A 19,535-nucleotide genomic window follows, 5' to 3' on the forward strand; every position below is an offset into this window, starting at 1 on the left:
CGATTATTAAAATGTAGAAGAAAAAAGGTTATCATTAATTATATACAATGAACTGGGAAATTGAAAATTAAAAGGTATTTTTTTTTTATGATAATATTGTACTTTTTAAAGTAAAGTAGTGGTTTTGTATCTTGTCGATTTGAATCCTTTTTATTAAGAGCGCGACTTTATTATCGTTCCGAGTCCAGCGTAGTTTGCTTCATAATGCAAGTATTCCTCCGTGGCGATATTATAGATCGCAGACAACAACAATGCGAGCGAGCAGAATCCAATTTGGGAAATGCTACTTGCATCACCATGGAGAATTCGACCGGGTTTGTCGACGTCCAATCTACAAACAATACCGATGCTTTCAGTGCTTTTCATTTCCTTCGTCTCTAAAGTGCCCTTTTTGCAGGCAGTTTCTTCGAGCATTGTTTGATCGCTTATTCTCTTTGGCCGTTATTATCCTTCTGTCTTGATATATAATGCAACTGTCGCTTCGAATGCGCGCGTCCAATGTAATCTCATTTTTCCGAAACTCGGTCGCGAAAATCCGTACAATTTTTTTTCCTGCCAGTCACGATCCGTTGTGTTTAGTTTCCTTGCTCTGTGACTCCCGCAATATTCGCCACACCTTTTATCCATTCGCGCAAGAAAGTGTCAGCGTTGTCGGTGGTCGTTAGTTTCGTCGTCGACGAATTTCGGCGCACTCGATTTTCTGGAAATTTGACATTCTGGTGCAAAATACGACAGAGCAGATGCGGTTTAATTTTTCGAGACGAACCAGCGGTTGCACGCTAAAAACTCGCGTTGCGGATAAGCTGAGAAAAATATTCAGAAAGAACGCGGGCTTTTGAGAGACGTGACGTTTACTTTTACGTCGTGCTTTTATTATTCACTCACATTATACATTCCTTCGCTTTGCTGCAAATTTTTACGAAAAAAAGAATGGAGCCGTCTTTTGTGTTATTTTCATAACGCGCTGGATGAATATATTTGCAGATTGGTAGAAAGAATCTTTGATCATCTTGGTAAATGCGATAGATATTATTAAGATCCTTGTGACAAATGTCTCATAATTTTTTGCATGAGGACGAGGCTCATTTTGTATCCAGTCTTTTATCAGTCACTTTAGTCGGTATTAGAAGAATTTTCTAAATTTGCAAGCGTGTGTGAAAATCAGAGCATCTCTGTCTGATCTCTCTGATTCTCTTTTTCTGCTCTCGCGCTTTCTTCTATCTCTGAGAACGGGTAAGAACACTGTAGAGCACTCAGCCGGAATTCCGCCTCCGAGCTAGATTTACGTTTCGCACGATTCGCCACAAATCCGTCTTATTCGAGACGAGAAAACGTCCTTTGCCGATTGCCACGTGCTTTTTTTAAGAGTGTATCTCGAAAGCCTCGATAGTCCACTATTTATGAAAAATTAGTTCCTCAATATTTGAAGTAATTAAATTTCTATACGTTATATTTTTGATTACACATTTCTTGCACATGTTTGTCGTTTTTAAATTTTTATCTGCACACCTCTAGGAAAAGAATTATTCAAAAGAAATTTGGGTATTATAATACTATAATTTTACGTAGGTTCGCAGAGTTTCGTCCCCGTATTGCATGTATGTTTGATCGGTGATCTCTCTTTTTTCTTTTTCTTCCTTTTTTCGTTTCGTTGGTATATCATGCGGCGGCGGTGGCATATACAGCCGTGAAATATGTATGCTCGCCCGAGGCGAGCTTTTTAAGCTTGGCGGTGCTCCAAAGGGCCCAGGGCGCGAAGTCGCGTCATATTTCCTAAATCATCGCACGGAGCCGAACGTGTCCGAGGAAACGAGTGATCGAGCAGGAATTTCCCGCGAAATTTTCTTCCAATAGCATCCCCAAAGCTCTTTTCGTGCGGTTTACTCTTGATGCTGATAAACACCTGCATGACTTGTACGTCGATTGCATTAAATTTGCGGATAGTCACAAAGTCCCGCTGGCAAACAATGAAATAATTTCCTCGCCATATTATATCACTTAATAAATTAGTTATAATCCGGGTAACTATTTGATTCTACATTTTACATGCTTCGGTAATGTTCCGTTTTGTTGAATCGTGTGCTGCTTTGAAATAAATTGAAACCGTGCATAATAAAATACAAACAAAAAATGCATAATAAAGTATTATATAAAGGTTTTGAAATTATGTACACACAAAAAAAACTATCTACGTAAAAAAGAATATTCTTGGCAGTGATGGAATCTGAAATATGCATAAATATATCTTCTTATCGCTTATTTCGCTTTATTAACATTTTAATTGATAGATTAATAATGTTTCGTACTTTGAATTGGGTTTTTTCCAGTTCGATAAGATTTAATTATTATATTCAGTTTAAAACGTATTATTGCATGTTTCTTTCGCTTGAAAAATACTGTCGAAATAGCCGTGAAGAATAGTGGTGATATTTTCTTACAGGAATAGCATCGATATGTGTATATTTCAAGAGATATTATATCGTATTACAGATAAGATTGCTATAATATCGCCTCAATATCTCTGGACGCAGGTGCAAATACGTAATCGAATATATGCACAAAGTATACGTATGTTATAGACGCAAATATTTTCAATGATAATAAAAACACGATCTAAGGTTGTATTTTTTATAACTTTTTGACAAATAGCACAGGATTGTTGTTCAGCAAAAATACAAATTTAATGTAAAAATAAAAATGCAACATGTCAGTTTTCAATCTTGCTTTTCGCAAAAATTTAATAAAAATCTATTTTATACAACAAATGCTTAGAATACAAAGGTGAATAAATGTAAGATTTTTCGTAGAATATATATAAGCGAGAAAGAATAACGACTCTCGAAATTTCATGACATTTGTATCATTTTGCAATCATATTTTATTTTATTTATGTGACCAAACAACAGTGCTGTATGAAAAATCGAGTATTTTATGACAAATAAAACGTCACTATGTGTGATTTTCTGTTTACATAATTATTGTAAAATCAGGAGTGAATTTCTTGCGGAGAATCAAACTGATAACAAATTTCCAATATTGTGAAAATATATCAGAAGGCACTCATAAAATATGCCGTTATATCAAATAGTACGCGATTTACATAACAATCTTTTAATCGATTTGAATCTGGTTTTACATTTTATTTAAAAGAAAAATAATGTAATATAGATTCGGAAAATATACGCAATTCGAGCGCAATTTAATAACAGTACGAATCCAGCTGCAGATATGTAACGAATTATCTATTCATCGAGCGCGCGTTATCAAGCGTAATAATCATATCGTTGAATGTCCCTCAATTTTCTTGATTTATTACGACAGGAGATTTCTCATTAAACGTCAAAATGACACTTCAAATCGATTTTATTCGTCGTATTCAGTTTACTCATCTATCTATAGTAAATATATTTCTTGTAACAATGTTTAGTTATATTACTAACAATCATATTTCGCCCTGTAAATATATCTATGCCATCTACTAGTCTATGACACTAATTTCTTAATTGGAATTAATTGAATGTCTCTTAATCAAATGCAATCATGTATAAATAAACGCTGTTTAAATTATATAAAGGGAAATTACAGGAATTAATATATATACTTATTTTGAAAAATTTTAATCATTTTCATTTGCAAAATTCACAATTTTGCAATTTAAATTTATAAATTTTTCCGAATTATAAAATATATATCTTTATGTGAAAACTATTTTTAAAAGTATATAATAATGACCAGCAAAATTCAGGAGATTTGAAAATCTTTCAAGTTATTATTTAATTGCAACGTTAATTGACGAACAAACTAAATTAGAGGCAAAACCACCAACAGATTAAAATAAAGAGGTTTTCAAACTTTCTATCGTGGTTATATCTCTTTGTTTTAGTTTAATATACGGAATATTCATGTTCCATTTAATATATAGATCTACCGCTATTTTCCTCACATCTGCGAATTTTTTTAATTAATTCAGAGTTGACTTTGTGTTAACATTTTATCAACTCTTTTTCAGTGTTCATTTTCTATGTTAGATATTAAGGCAACCACAAACTTTAAAATTCTATAAGTATACTTGGATCTAATTGCTTCTTTCTGAAATTAATTAAGTTTATAAGAAGTCCTTCGAACACTGAAAACTTTGCTAACTCGCCTTTCGATATTTTAAACCGTCTTCTTTAAGCCAACGGAAAAATTTATAAATAAAAGAAATGATAGTAGTTTTGAAATGTTTTATATATTTTTTTTTCGTATTGCAATCTCACTTAACTAATAATAACTTTTCATAGAGAAATAATAAACTGAAAAACACTGGCTATTTAAATAAACTGAAACTAAATAAAATAGCGAGAGAGCGTTATTCTTTTAATAAATGTTTCCGAAAGATGCTAAAAGTGAATCACTTGCACGCGAGGCATGATTTCGGAAAATTTCTTTTATCGTACGAACATCGGATCTCTTTTTCCATCGTCGCTTTCGAAGTGATTTTCCGCTAGGTGATGGTAGGCAAGTAGACGATAAGACAGAATGAGAGAGCAAGACCTATGCACGCGCCCGTTATTCCTCTTCTCGGCTTCAATCTCAGGGCAATTCTCGGTTCTTCACCTCAACTCGACTGAGACGCAATCCATGAGCGGGACACTATCGCGCCCGCAAAACGGGATTTCGATCACGGGGCGAAGATTGAGTGATACGAGAGGCTTTCACGACGAACTCGCGATAATTCATGGCTTGCCGCGTCAAGACAATTCGCGTGGCACGGAATCCCTTCCAGTCATGGGCACGACTGGATATTCGAATCATTTCGCAGAGAATATTCCGCAAGAGGTTAATCCTCTCATTTTCGATGCAATGCGTATGCTGAGTATGTGTATATACACTCGTAATTATGAAAGTAATTCATATCATGAATATTTCTAAAAAATAATTGAAGAATTTCCTATTTTATGTATTAAAAATATTTTCAGTAATTGAATCTAGTGTTAATCTTTTGTGGCAATAATAAAATTTTATGAGCATTTTACGATCAACCCATAAAATAACACACAACATATTTAATTAATTTAATTGATTTAATTAATTTAATATTAATAACTTTCCTAGATCTTTTTTTATATTTATGTAAGAATTATATATATAATTTAATTAGTCTAACTATACTTTTATTTGAAAAAAACTAGATCTGTCAAAAGATTTTCATATAAAAACATGACAGTAATAACATAAATTATAATTACTGTGGAAGTCTTTGTTATATCAATGAGAATAATAATTAGCATCACATTATATGATTTGCTTTGGTACACTGTATGATATAATTTTTATCATAAAAAGTATAGAGCTACGCGCAAAGCTACTAATAATGTAAAGCTTGGTAGTCTTATTTCGTTCGTTACTTTTTCCTGTATTCATTAGCTTCACATAATATTACAAAACGGATTTACAATTTATATTTCTGTACGTTTGTCGTCTGCGAAGTGTATTAGATGAAAGAAAATATAAAGACGGAAGCACGCTGAAAAAGGAGAAAAGGTGCACTTCATTATTATGTTTTATTGTTAATGTCGACGTCATAAGAGTCCAAATCGCTTAAAGGGTTATATATGATAACGATGTCAATTTTTAACACTTTCGGTCACTTTCGGAATGAGATCTCTTGCAGCTACGCTAAAAGGAGCCCGGGAACGTTTTATCTATGTGGCGAACATCAGTTATCCGAAAGCAGAATAGGGCTTTTTATCTTACTTTCGTTCCTGCGTAATACCTGCTTCAATTTTGAGCGACCCTCGAAAAGTCGGAACTCTGTCGCGTTGAAAGATAGATATTATATGTTGGAAACAGGACATTAAGCAGAAAAACATACAAGTGCAAGCCTCTTATATTCGTTTGAAGAGAGAAAAAAAAAGAAAAGTAAGAATTTTTATCCGCGTGAACTCTCCGGTAATCTAAACTTTTTTTTCTCTGTGAACTTGTTCGTTGGCGGAACAAATTCGCTTTCTGCAAAATTTCAGCGAATTCTCTCTTCCTCTTTTTTCAACCTATTCAGCTCGTCCTCCTTTCTCGGTGTTGAATTTCGTACTCATCCTCGGTCCGTGGACCGTTCCAACGCAATTCGCGTTTATCGAGTGGGACAAACGAGGCAGGATACTTCGTCTGGGTTGTTTGGTCATTCAATCAGGCCTGCATCCATGACATTGTACGATACCTAGATACGACAATTGAGAGAAACATTGCGCTTTATTTACTTAATAAAATTTTTGTTTATGCGTGCGAAGAATTTACCATAGCTATTAATTATAAGTTAATCCTTTAAAATTTATTGAAAGATCGTAGCAAAAAAAATTAGAATACTGCAGATGAAGAGGTAAATTTATTCTTATATCAAAATTGTGTATGTGATACATTTTAATAAAATAAATAATTTTATTTTTATAAACAATTTTACAATTGCAAAAATTATATGGAATTTCTCAATTATTTAATATGTACTAGTATCTACGTAACAACGGAAATATCTACGTGCTACGGGAAACTTTTCATACGACATATGCAAGTCTAATCGAATTGCGTCTCTTTCCCTAACTTCGTATGAACAGTCAATTAAATTAGTAGTACGAGCTCTGGGGCATCTATCGACGATCCTCTCCAATCACTTGCAATTCCGCTAATACGAGCCGACATACAGGTGGTATCCGGGACCAATTAAGTGCCATAACATTTGAAATCGGAATCGCGTGAGTTGGAGATCCTTCAGATTCGCTTTACGTTTACGACTCTCTTACAAATATATTAGCCCGAAATTCCCTCGCGCTCGCTTTCGTTCTCTGAACACGCTCCAACTCTGCGTAAAGTGGCCCACTTCGTTTGATCAACGATCTCCATCGACGATCTTCGTCGTATCGACGTTACGTAACGCCTTCCGATATGGCAATATATCGCATTATAATAACGCGGAATGGAAAGATTAGATGCTTATCGAGACTGCTACGAGAAGTTTGAAGACACGATTTTTCACTTAACCCGAGTCCTTTCCTCCCACTTTTCGGCCCGCATATCGGACAAAGCGGAGCATTCCGCAAAGTTTGGCCGAAGTGTGGAGCGGCGTGATATTCATGGCACAACCACTCCTGAGCACCATCTTGGGCCCCTTCATCCCGCTTGGCAGCATGATTAACTAACCCCGAGCGACAACAATCTCGAGTTCCGAAAGGAAGGAGGCCGCCACCGATTCTCCGATATCCCGGTAAATGGGCCAGTCTGGAGTTTGCTCTCGGCCTCGAAGTAATTGCACGCGCTCGAAGATAATTGCCGCGACACCTTTGTTACGAAGCTCCTACTTCGAGCACAGAGTGCTCTACGGGGTGTTCCAAAGTTTCATCGACACCTTCAGAGGTAGATTACTCCTTAAGATCGAGGATTAGTCACTGGAATTGGGTTGATGTACGACAGGGAAGTTAAAAATGGCACGCGATTCTTTCTTGTAATACTAAAATAAATGATTTTCTCGCACGCAAGAGTTGTTAGACGAGTGCAAAGAAATCCTTCTTTGTCTCTCTTTTTCATTCATAAATCATCGCCTAAGTTAATTTATACACATTACCACTAAAAATCGATGTGGCATATATGAAAAATTTAAACTGTTAATGTATTTTATTCAAAAGAAAATTTCAGGCATATTTCACAAGTTCTTTCTCGTGAAAGTAATGCGTAAGAAAATAATTTAAATAAAAATTTATTTAAAAAAGATTGCATAAAAAATATAGTGTAATATTTTGTATATTTTTCGATATAATTAAATAATTTTCGATAAATTTTATAAAAAACGAGATGAGACAATATGGTTCTAGGGACACTCTATAGATGCAAAGGAAAGGAGATAGAACTAGAGACCTGTAGTGAGAGGCGATGCAGAGAAGATGCACGATACTGAGAGCGTCGTAGCGGATTAGGTAAGGAGTGATGCGATAATTGGAAAGTGAAGAGGGAAAACTAACTAATTGTACGTCACGTTCACAAGCCCGCTCTCATTAGTAAGGATACATGAGAATTAATTAAATAAATTACGACGCATTGTTTAATCTATCCCGCTTATTTTAACGAAATTAAATTTAGAAAAACACTTCTCTTTCTAATTTTTTGATATTTTCTACATGTATATTATCTTAAAAAAAATTATGCGACTCTCAGAATTCACCCACATGCACGTACATTTATGTCCGAGAAATAATATTTCGAGATAATATTTTTTTGCGGATAAATTCGTAGTTCTATCTCGAACTAAAATGAAACACATCAATTGAAGAATTAATGAGTGTAAATGTATTACATGCACTTTTCATACCGAGCACGGATTTTTCTTATAGATCAGCGATAAGGCAATAAAAATGTTATATGTATAAAGCAGTGTAATAAATATTGACCGATTCGCGTACACAATGGTAGATAAACCCGACGAAACTTTACCTACGGAAAAATATGACACTCATGGGACACCCGTTCTCGTTGCGAAACTTTCGGCATCACGTGCCGACCGTCGAAATATCACTAAAGCGTAACGGTTCGAAAAAGTTTGGGGATGCGTCTCGTATCTGCGCGAAGCTCTTTCGCTCTCTACGAACACTATCGAAAGAACATAAAGGTATAAAATTTTGCCTAGATCCGCAGTATTCGGCGCGTATGTAAGTTACGATCGACGAATCCCCGCGAGGGAAACTCCGAGAACACGTTCTAGCTAATTAAATTTTGCTACTTATCTCTTAGTATATTTGCGCAAAGTGATTAATATCTTACAAGTAATTAGTGTTATATACACAGAGAGGTAGTATTAATAATGTTACAAAACATTAATAATAGATATATCCTTTATAAGCATTTTTTCACGCATTTTTTTTTATGTTTCCCCTCGAGAGCTTTTTCTCATTTAGATGTCTCAGAGGGGAATGGACGGTCACATTTACAAAAGAATTTAAACGTCAGTCAAGTCACTCTCGCTGCGCTCGTTCTGTTTCTCTCTTTACTGGCGACCGTCGTAGCCGCAGGAAGATCCTTAAGAGACTCTATAAATTAGTTTTCGAGTTGTTGTGGGCACTACAACGCGGTGTACCACCACAGCTCTCTCCCGATTCAGATCTTGTGGTTTGAAAAATGTGAAAGAGACGCATGCGTATTTTAAATGGATTTAATGTGAATAATAGTTAATAATATTTTAATTTTAATATATATACACACACATATAATCTCCGATGTCTACATAATTACATGTTAAAAATGATATTTTTCCTTATCTGAATATTAAAATTAAACCATTTTACCATTTTTGTTAAAATTAAAAATATTAAAATAATATATAACAATAATAGTATTAAAACGTTTCTGATTAAATTATTTAATTTTGATTAATGAAATATAATTATAATTATATTTCAAATTAATAATTAATTTTTATTTTAAATTATATATATATATATATATATATATATATATATATATAATTTATAATAATATTTATATAATATGTTATTATCCTGTTTTTAATTTTGCAACAAGATATGTATTTTGTAAACGTAACTGTATAACTTTCTCATATTTTACTTTTATATCACAAAATTTATATACAAATATAATTATGTAAAAAATAACACTCACTCATTACAGTATTAAAAGTACATTATTTGAAATATATTGACAGAAAGTATTTATATCATAATATTAATAAAGCAGATGTTGATATTAAGAATAAAAATGATAAAATTATTGAAAAAAATATTGATAATAATACTACGAGTTTTTAAAAAGTCAAACGAAAAAGAGAGAGAAACAATTTGCAATGATGGATAATACATATCTATGAATCTTTGATTAAATTTAATGGGCAATAACTTTTCTTTGATCTTTGACAGCTCATGCATATCTTTTTTCTTTAACTAACAATTAATATAACACAATTCAACGAAAGATGTAATAATGACTTGTCGACTAACGAAAGACAATAGACAATAATTTTGTGCCAGTCTGTTTGTTGTTGGAGTTGTTATCGTTAACGAGCGTGTTCATATCCCATTAGTAATTGAAAGACCATCCGGGACAAGAAAAAAAAATGTAAGAGTGAAAAGATATTAACGAACAAACTATGCTTTCAACTTTTTTTTCGAACATGATTCGAAAAGTCTTGAGCTCTATAAAAAATATATTATTAAAGCAACTTCTATCACCGTATGAATTTATTTTACAATTAATACATATGTTAGTACATGTCTCTACATATAAATGAATCCAATTAATTGAAGCGGTCATTAATCAAGACAGCAGAAAAAATTTCTTTAGACAAATCATCTGTAGTTGCATAATCCCGTACGTTTTGTGCTAACTTACTCTAAAACATTCTAATACTTTAACGCGCTCATTGTTTCATACCTTCTTATTCGATGGTGCTCTACCCCCTCCTGCAAAATCCGCCGCGCGCGCGCGCGCACGATTCATCCCCTTTTCCCCTGTCGTTCTTCTTCCACCAGGGGTTCTGCTTTTTCTTCGATAAGGTCGCTCGAATCGGGAACGAGTTTAGCGCCGAGTCGAACGCTCGGATGCGAAATGGTGGTAAGAACTGACGGGGACCGGGGGATAGGGGAAGGGGTGAAGAAAAAGCGTGCGATAGAAGGAGCCCGGAAGAAGGGAGAGGATGAAATTTCTCGACGGTCGATCGCTTGGAGACGGTGGTTAAGGCAGTTGCGAAAGATTTGAAAGCGCGATCGCGGATTGCTTTCCTGAAAATCACTGGCACCAGCAAGTTAACGGCCGGACAGTTACCGGGCAGAAAGTCGTTAGGAAGTTCCTTCCGACGCGACCGCAACCTTCCTCCGTAAATTCTTCCGTTATTAGTTCTATCAAATTAGTTCCACGCGCACTTCGGTGTGCGGGAATTATGAGGCCTAAAAGTTTTAATAAAGATTTCATCTCGATAGCACAATAATCGAATAACGATATTTAATATTTTCATAATTTATAATGCGTTCGTTATGATATTTGAGGTTTCTCGGTGCATTTAAAACTGCGCATGAAATAGATAAAGATTTCTCGATGAAAACATTTGTCATTAAAAAGATTTGATCTATTATATGTGTTCAAAGAAACGATTGAGTTGAATCATCCAGCAGTGGAATTTTGTAACAAATGGTTAAGGATTAAGTTATTATTGCCATATCCATTTATCTTCCTTCTAGGAAAGTGCTGAGTTCACCGCAAATGTGTCTAGGATTAATCGAAATAAATGTGACGATGGCAGTATGTGTAGCATTTCATTATTTTCTGAATAATGAAATTAGTAATCATCTAATCTTCATTAATTATCTCAGTAATCTTAATCCTGATCTCCAATAATCTTAATAATTATCTTGAATACGATCGTAATAATTAATCTTTATTAATCATCTGAATAATAATCATTAATTACTTGTCATCTTTTAATTATGCTGTAATGAATATGATCATATCAGTCATTCGTCTTATTATCATGATTATCTTTTGACACGCTGTTGTAATAATAATTAAGAATTGAATCTTAGGTTACACAAAAGTCTTACATACGCTAAAGGTCTTACGTACATAAGTCTTGTATACGACGCAAATGTTTCTTTGCGAATACGTTGCAGAAATTTACGATTATGGCGGATATTTAAGATTTTAGCGAACACTTTACCACCGCCGTGCGAGAGCATTGCAATTTGTGTAGTAGATAAATGAGCGTTTTCTTTTTATGGAAAGAGGTCGCAGAATGAATTGAGCTCGCGGTGATTTATCGAGAAATTCATTCGCTTAGATCATTGCAACAGACATTGCCCTTCATTAAGGCCGGGCGGAGGTGAGCCGATAAGTACACGGAGGGCAAAACCTAATGTCTGCTCGAATGAGAATATAGGATATATGAGAAGTGTAGAGCGGGGAGAGAGGAGATTACTCGTAGAGGAAGATTACATCTTAGCGAAGAGTATATTGAGGAACAGTGGTAAACTGGTTTCGCAATAATTATCCGACTTAATCCGATCTCGTCGATTGTAAAAAGATAAGTGGTACGAACTTAATGAGAGGACGGAAATGTCAAGAACCTTCATTTTGTATAAGAACCTTCATTTGGTTACAACTGCAGAGTTACTGCAGGTGTTCATTATGATGAAATAAAACGCAATTGCCAGCAATTTGATTGTCGACGGTTTATCATGGCAGAACTTTGTACCTTACGGACTTTGATACTAGAAAATCCGACAAATATTGAGTTAATTATTTAAGACTATTAAGAGTTAATTATCATTATCGACTATCGTTTGAATACATATTTAAAATCAATTTAGAAAATATTTAAGAACGCACACAAAATATAAATCTAATATGTGATATAAAATATATGATAATATATGATAATATTTCAACTATATGAAAAAAGTCAGTGATAAAATTTATCGATATTACTCATACACATGCAATATATTCGAACAAACATTTTAATTCTGATGGCTCTTTTCCAATGAATGAAAAATGTTTTGAACAAGCATCATAATCTAAAGCCATTTTCTTGAAATTACTTATTCATATTATTCAAGAATTAAAAAAATGTAATGACTTTAGCTCGTACGATTGACTCTCCATTTAATTATGAAAATTAAGATCGTGCCGAGATAAGAGGCTCCGCGAAATTGCAAGCGAGACTCCCCGATGCGCGCGATAAATCCTATTATCTCAATCCGTATGGTGCTGCATATTAGAATTGGAGCGTCTTTGCAGCTAATAATAAATCGATATATCATTTAGACGAACAAGCTATTCTCTAAAAGTCTTATCTTTAACAATGTTTTATTATTTTTATCATTATTTTATCTTATATCTTTTATAAAAAAAAGACTAAAAGATATCTGTTTTAATTAATAAAAAGATATAAAGTTAAAAAATTTAAATATTTAATGGAGAAAATTATTCTAATAATCTTAAATATTATTTTTCTGCATTTTTCTGTATGAAAAGAATTTTTTTTCATACATATAAAACTATCTATATATTTTAAGATTACTTAATATGTCAGAAAAATTTAAAAATAATTTTGGCGCCACGGACTGTCAAAGTTATAAAGCTGCCGGTATCATCGCGGCGATACGCAAGTTCACTCGCGGCGAACGCATTGCGCCACTCGGGGAATCTCGTTTCCCCGAGCAATTCCTGGCCGATAATACCCGCGCCCGGCTGCTGCCACCGCCGGATAGGTCCCGATCGGTCGAGGAGAGAAAAAGGAAGAAAGAGAGAGAGAAAGAGAGAGATGTGCGCGATCGATTTTATTGGATCTTCTTAGAGATTTGTCGGCGTGATGGAACGGGACGTGCGACTCGCCGAGGAAGACACGACTCGCCTGACCCAGAATTTCGAGTATTGCTCAAACTTTCCAGATAGGATTCCGCGCGTTGTAGCCGCCGCCATTCGCTCGCTCGCTCGCCCGCTTGTACCGGCATAGAGGGTAGTTGCGATTGTGAACCACGGGTGGGGAAGTGAGAGAGGAGGTTGACCGAACGAACGGGTAACGGATGAACGTGGGTAGGATCGCACCACAGACCGCCGGTGTGTATAGGAAGTGCGTTCTCCTCTCTCTCCCTCCCTCCTTCTCTCTCTCTCTCTTTCTCTCTCTCACACTCTTTCTCTCACTCTCCCAGCGAGTGAGATCGATTTTCCTTTAATACTCCCACGCCCACGTACGCGCCCGCATGGTCCGATCTCCCCGGGGGACGCAATGAATAAAAAGTTTACCGAAAGCCGCGTGCAGCGCAGCAGCACGGCACGGCGGCCAATGTCGATTTATGGTGTACTGAGAGAAGAGAGAGAGAGAAAGCAAACGAGAGAGAGAGAAAGAAAAAAGGCGATTTTGTCGAAATAGGAGCGACGTGGACCGCTGCTCGACACTTTCGTCTCGATCAGTTTTACATAACGCAGCGACTTAAGCGGCTCGTTCACAGATTCAGCTTTTTCCCGATTAACCATGTCTCTTTTGCGTCGAATCTGTATGTAACCGTAACATACTTAATGACGTTAAGCTCTCAGAGAGTTCTCCTAAATGGATCAGAGACAAAGTATAAGAGAGAAAAAGAGAGAGAGAGACAGCACGTTAATCTGTTTTAATCTTCGTACACGAAAACGTTTGAAGAACGAGCGTAATATATTTAGAGGCGGTTGCGGATGTACATTTTTGGTCTCGCGTTGTTCCGCCGAGATGAAAGTGCCTTAAACTATTAACACTCCTACCAGTGTTTCTCGCGTTCTTTGCGCTACCGGCTCACTGTTATGTGCGTTTTAATTCCGCTGCACGCGGTAACGCGGATCGTAAAGCGCGAAAACATTAATGTTTAAAAGAAAGTAGCACGGAAGCGTACAAACGGTTATTTTATGAAAAAGGTAGTAATAATATTCGTATAATGCAGTTGATATATACGTCAGAAGAGATCGTTTAATAATCCAACCAGCGAGAGAGAGAGGAGAAGCAGTTTCTTTTATGTCTTACAAGAAACTCGACTCCAGTCTTTTGCTATTTTTAAGAGAAATAATACACGTCATCCTGATTCGTGCAAAAATTTGCCAAAAATTCGCAAACTGTATAATCACCAAACTTTATACAAATAGAAACTTTGTATAAAGATTTGTTGATAGGTATCTTAAAAGAATATATCGAGTCGCGAGATAGATTCTAAATCTACAAATGGCGAACCGAGAGAATAAGCAGTTTGTTCAATTTCATTAGAATTCCAAAGCTAACCAGCGTCTTTTGAAATATGCAAATTTGTTTCTATTCATTGTACTGATGGCGAACCGCTATTCCGCAGGATCGCATGTAAGATGTCGCGAAAATGCATCCGTAATTCCGCCGTCGAAATCTTCCTTCCGTTGATCCTTTCGTACCGATCATCCCTCGGTGTATTCTCTCTCAGAAACGCGCGCGGCTGGGGAAAGAAATTACTTTCATCCGGTGATGCTCCATGCGAGTAATTACCCGATCGATAAAATCGTCATTCAAAGGGACGGTAAGCGAGTGCTACATAATGCAGACATCTGAAGTGAACCGCCCTGAATATTTCAGCGTATCCGCAACGAGCGCGAGCTGCCGCAAAGCGAGGAGGATCTCCTCCTCTTCATGGAAGTTCGGACGGGGAATCGGCTGCGCCTGCCACTTCATCCACCGGCAATCGATGCGAGTCTTATCTCGCTCTTAAAGCCGGGTGATTTAGCGGCCACTAGGGCGGACATATTCGTGTATAAATCGGATTTATGGCCCGGCGGACCGAGTAGCGCACGCGACATTAACGTTATTCAACGCCTGTGCGCGGTGCACTTACATAATGTAATACTCAAGCATTTACATAATGCAAGTATCCGAGGTGCGGCCCCGCGTTGAATCTTTCAGAACGTCTCTCTTTCCGTCCTCGGGGCCAATCGGATACTCTGCCTCCTTCTCCCCCAATTCAGACGATCGTTTCGCGAATCGTTCCGAGCGAAAAGCTCGCGCGTCATAAGGCAGATTTCGCGAATCTGGAACGCGCGTGAAATATTTACGAAGCAACTGCGGCTCAGACCGAGGAGAGCAGCGTCGGATACGATGATGATTTATGCACGCGAATGGGACACGCATTTGCGCTTCGTTTATGAAGCGTTTACGAATGCGAATCTTGACGGCACGGGCCTCTCGGTCCTCTGTCTTATACACGTTAGATATACTGACAAAGAGAAATTGTTTTGTAAGTGATGGTGAATAATATAGCAATATTGTAGGCGCACGGTTAGAAAATATATTAGAAAATATAATAGAAAATATAATAGTTAGAAAATATATTAGAAAATATAATAAAAAGAAGGATAAACATAATATAAAATTAAGTATAATAAATATGATATATATATAATTATATGTAAATATATAATTGTATAATAAAAATTATTTTTTTTAATTAAAATAAAACAGTATCTTTTTAATTTCAATATATAACTCACAATAAAATGACAAGAAACAATTAAAAAATTATAAATAAACAAGAATATGGATATCATTAAAGATCTTTTTCAATAAAAATTTTTTCTCTTTCCATCTCAGAGGAAGGTTATATATTAATTATATAAACGTTTACAAACTGTTATTAAAATGTGCCTAATGAATTTTATAGCAAATTGTTGTGGAAGCGCAAAAATATAGCAAATATCTGAAGATTAAACAGAATACAATTAGAAAGAAAATTATTAAATGTTTTATCTTCGGAAGTCATGCGATACACTTATTGTTAATCATACAAAACGGACGTTGATATTAAAGCCGTAAATAAATTACGTAAAAAACAATATTCTTTGGTCGTCGAACTATTCTTCTTGCCGAGAATGCATACAAACACAAATGCAGATAGTACTTACATTGTCTAAGAAAGCATAACCGTACCATGCCATCTGCTACAGAGTTTCCGAGACTATATTTTTATGTTCCGCGGAAACATCGCCGAAAGATATTTCCCAGTAACCCTGTGGTAGCTATTTGGCTCGAACCCTTGAGTTGAAAAGGGTAGGTAAGTCGGGAAGTTTGCTTGCCATGTTCGTAAGTAACTTCCAGGGTCGATGTGAAGTATTTCGATGCCCCGGGCATATTTATGCAGGGCTGAGTGTCATAAAAATGTACAAGGAAAGCATTGACAAATACATTATAACGAAGATAAGCAGGAATAGGATCAAGAAGAGATTTATCTTACGAAAAATATAGTCGATGCCGGAATAATGGAGTCCTTTTTCTTGTCCATTAAGCTCCATAAATTCATTTATTCTCTTGAGACAAATAATAATATAATAATATTTTATGTATAATTATTAAAATATTTTAAATATATTAATGTATTCGTTAAAACGGATATATAATAGATTTACAATAGTAGGAATAAATTGTGCTGATCATATGCTAATCGCGGATTACACAATATCGTATTGCGAAATAATAAACATAGATAAATATCGACAGTATCATCTTTTCATCTTTACTTTTAATCCGAGTTGAGTCGCTCTCCGTTAGAAACTTTGTGGAACTAGCGAAGTATCGAACATGAAAGCCAGTTCGTATCACCAAGCTGGTATGGACAAGTGAATCTCTAGGGTATAGGTATCGACCACATGAGTAGTTATCGGTCGGAAGTATCGAACTTCGATGTAACGAGCTGTAGCAGGCCGCGTCGCGGATGAAATCGCTCGCCAGATATTTCGCAACACCCTCTTCGACAACCAGGGAATTTTTCCTCGTACCGTGGCCGGTCGTTGTCGACAACGACCGGCCACCCAGGTCAGAGTTTTCGCGCGTCGATGATACCACCGCTATTTAAAACGATAAGCTTTTGTTGCGTCGTCCGCCTCTCCTGTCAGCCCGGGTACCCATTAATGCCTTCACTAGTCGGGAATAACGTAGTAATTGCGCCAATGCTTTTGGAGTGTATCCATTTTCGTGCCATTCTCGGCTAGCTATAAAGAGCATAGTGGCTAGGCAATAATAGACAATTTAAATTTCTTGCTTAAATAGAGAATATCCACTTTTCTCTATCACATTATTTTCTTAACAGGAAATTAAATGATTAATTTTTAAAATAAATTCTTCTTTGAGAAAAATTAACATTTATAGGTTTTCAATCATTAACCATTAAAACTGAAAGATTTCTAAACTTCTAAAGAAAAACAAATGAAAATATCAAATTTTTCAATTAATTTTAAGTACAGAACTTAACAGAAGATGTAAGGGAATTTTAATGTATAAGAGTAAGAATAAGAGTAATAAATATTTAAATTTGACAAGTTGTATATTGATATTCTTTGAAATAATTCGAATAATAATATTTTTTATTTAAAAAATCCTGATCGATCAAAGAATCTGTCTTAAAAGATAATGTAGAAATGAAATCTTTGTATATATATATTTAATTCGCAATATATTATATTCAACAAAAATATATTTTCGTTAGAATTTATCCTCTTTAATAAAGCGAAAAATATAAACCGAGCATATATATTCTTTAACCTTCGTGTTGACTTTAACATTTATTTCCTAGCTCGTTATACGAAGTCGGATTGTGCTGCAAAACGAGTAGCCACGTGCGGGGCAGTGCATTTTTGATAGAGTTCTCGAAGCAACGTCTTATCGACCGGCGGCGGCGCGCAAAGGTTTAAGCCGGCGCGCATGCAGTCTCGATGCAGTCTCGCTCTTTGCGGGGCGAAAGAGGTGACAGGGCAAACCCATGAGCATGGTTTAAAACAGGCCTGACCGTAATTAAAGCAAAGTAGGATCTTGTTCGAGGCGAGTTTTCAAGCCTCGTTATAATGATTCATCCGGTAGAAATAATGTAATTTTAGCTTCTCAAAATCTTCATCTCGGAAAATTTAGGAAAAAAGATATAAAAATAAAAAGATATATATATATAAATAAAAAGATAAAATTTTTCAAATAGAATTAAGTGCTGTTTAAGTTGGATTAAACTTATTTAAAATAATTTTATAATAATAAAGTTAGTAATTATTATAAAACCGAACAAATATGATAGGTATTCGAAAAACGCAATCGAATTAATAGTTATTGGAAAATTGTTCAAAAAATGACAACTATAGTTTTATCGAACAAAAATGATAGGTATAGAAAATCACTGCATTATAATATGTCTGAGAATATACCTGCTCTAGATATAGATAGTAGAACTAGAGTCCGGACATTTTTCCATTCTCGAGATTCTTGGAATTAGATACGATTATTGCATATTATATCGTTATCGTATTTCTTGCTGTTTGATTTTTCCGAGCTGGTAGCAATATCAGCTGGACACGATCAATATTCTTGTACGCTACTGCTTCCAACTTACGTATGTACGCACTTAACTCTCTTATAAAAATGAGAAATGGAACAGTACTTCGCTCTATGTCAGGAGACAGTGTGATAATCCGTTGAGATCAAATACGTAAACATATACTACCGACGACGGAGGCGGCTTTCTGTCAAGCTTCAGCAAAATAATACGTCTGGAAAAAAGGGAAAGGGAGAAAGAGAGAAAGAGAGAGGAGAGGAAGAAGTCATTTGTATGGCTCTCGAGAAGCATATTCCCTCGAGCGCTGGACAGAAAATACATACGGCTGTCGTATAGGATTAAGTAACATTAGCAACATTTTGAAAACCAATACTAGCTTGAAAACCATTACTAGTAGCTAAATAAATCGGAAGAAAAAGAAGTTAAAAAATATCGGGATAACACGCGAACAAAACAAATTTCAAATCAGTTTTTGAAAAAGGATAAACTTTTGAAACTAGAAAAATAGAATCTAAATCGGAAAAGTAGATTATCAATTCGAAAAATAATTATTAAAATATCGACGTATTGAAATCAATGGTATAGCAATTTATCGATTAAATCTTAATCGCTTTAATTTTAAAAGCAACAAAATCAACGTGTCCCGAGAAATACAAATCCCTCTCAGAACGTAAAGTTTTCTTTATTGATCGTACAATCTGTGAAAGTTTAAGT

General features: G+C 35.4%; 2 protein-coding genes across 4 annotated transcripts in view; both read right to left on the minus strand.

Annotated features, from left to right (window-relative positions):
- The window catches only part of LOC145976684 (neural cell adhesion molecule 2), a 194,167-nt gene that overhangs the window by 110,652 nt on the left and 63,980 nt on the right, over positions 1-19,535 (minus strand). The window lies entirely within an intron of this gene.
- The window catches only part of LOC145976686 (uncharacterized), a 156,078-nt gene continuing 141,789 nt past the window's right edge, over positions 5,247-19,535 (minus strand). For 2 of the 3 annotated variants that reach the window (XR_014440294.1, XM_083107992.1), the window contains one exon: positions 5,247-6,199. The gene's annotated coding sequence lies outside the window, so the exon portion shown is untranslated. The remainder of the gene's footprint in view (positions 6,200-19,535) is intronic. The other variant, XR_014440293.1, reaches the window with a different exon arrangement.

The sequence above is a fragment of the Camponotus vicinus genome, unplaced genomic scaffold, assembly GCF_025532165.1.
Source record: "Camponotus vicinus isolate PSW18456_S1 unplaced genomic scaffold, iyCamVici1.0 SCAF_9, whole genome shotgun sequence".
Taxonomy (NCBI): domain Eukaryota; kingdom Metazoa; phylum Arthropoda; class Insecta; order Hymenoptera; family Formicidae; genus Camponotus; species Camponotus vicinus.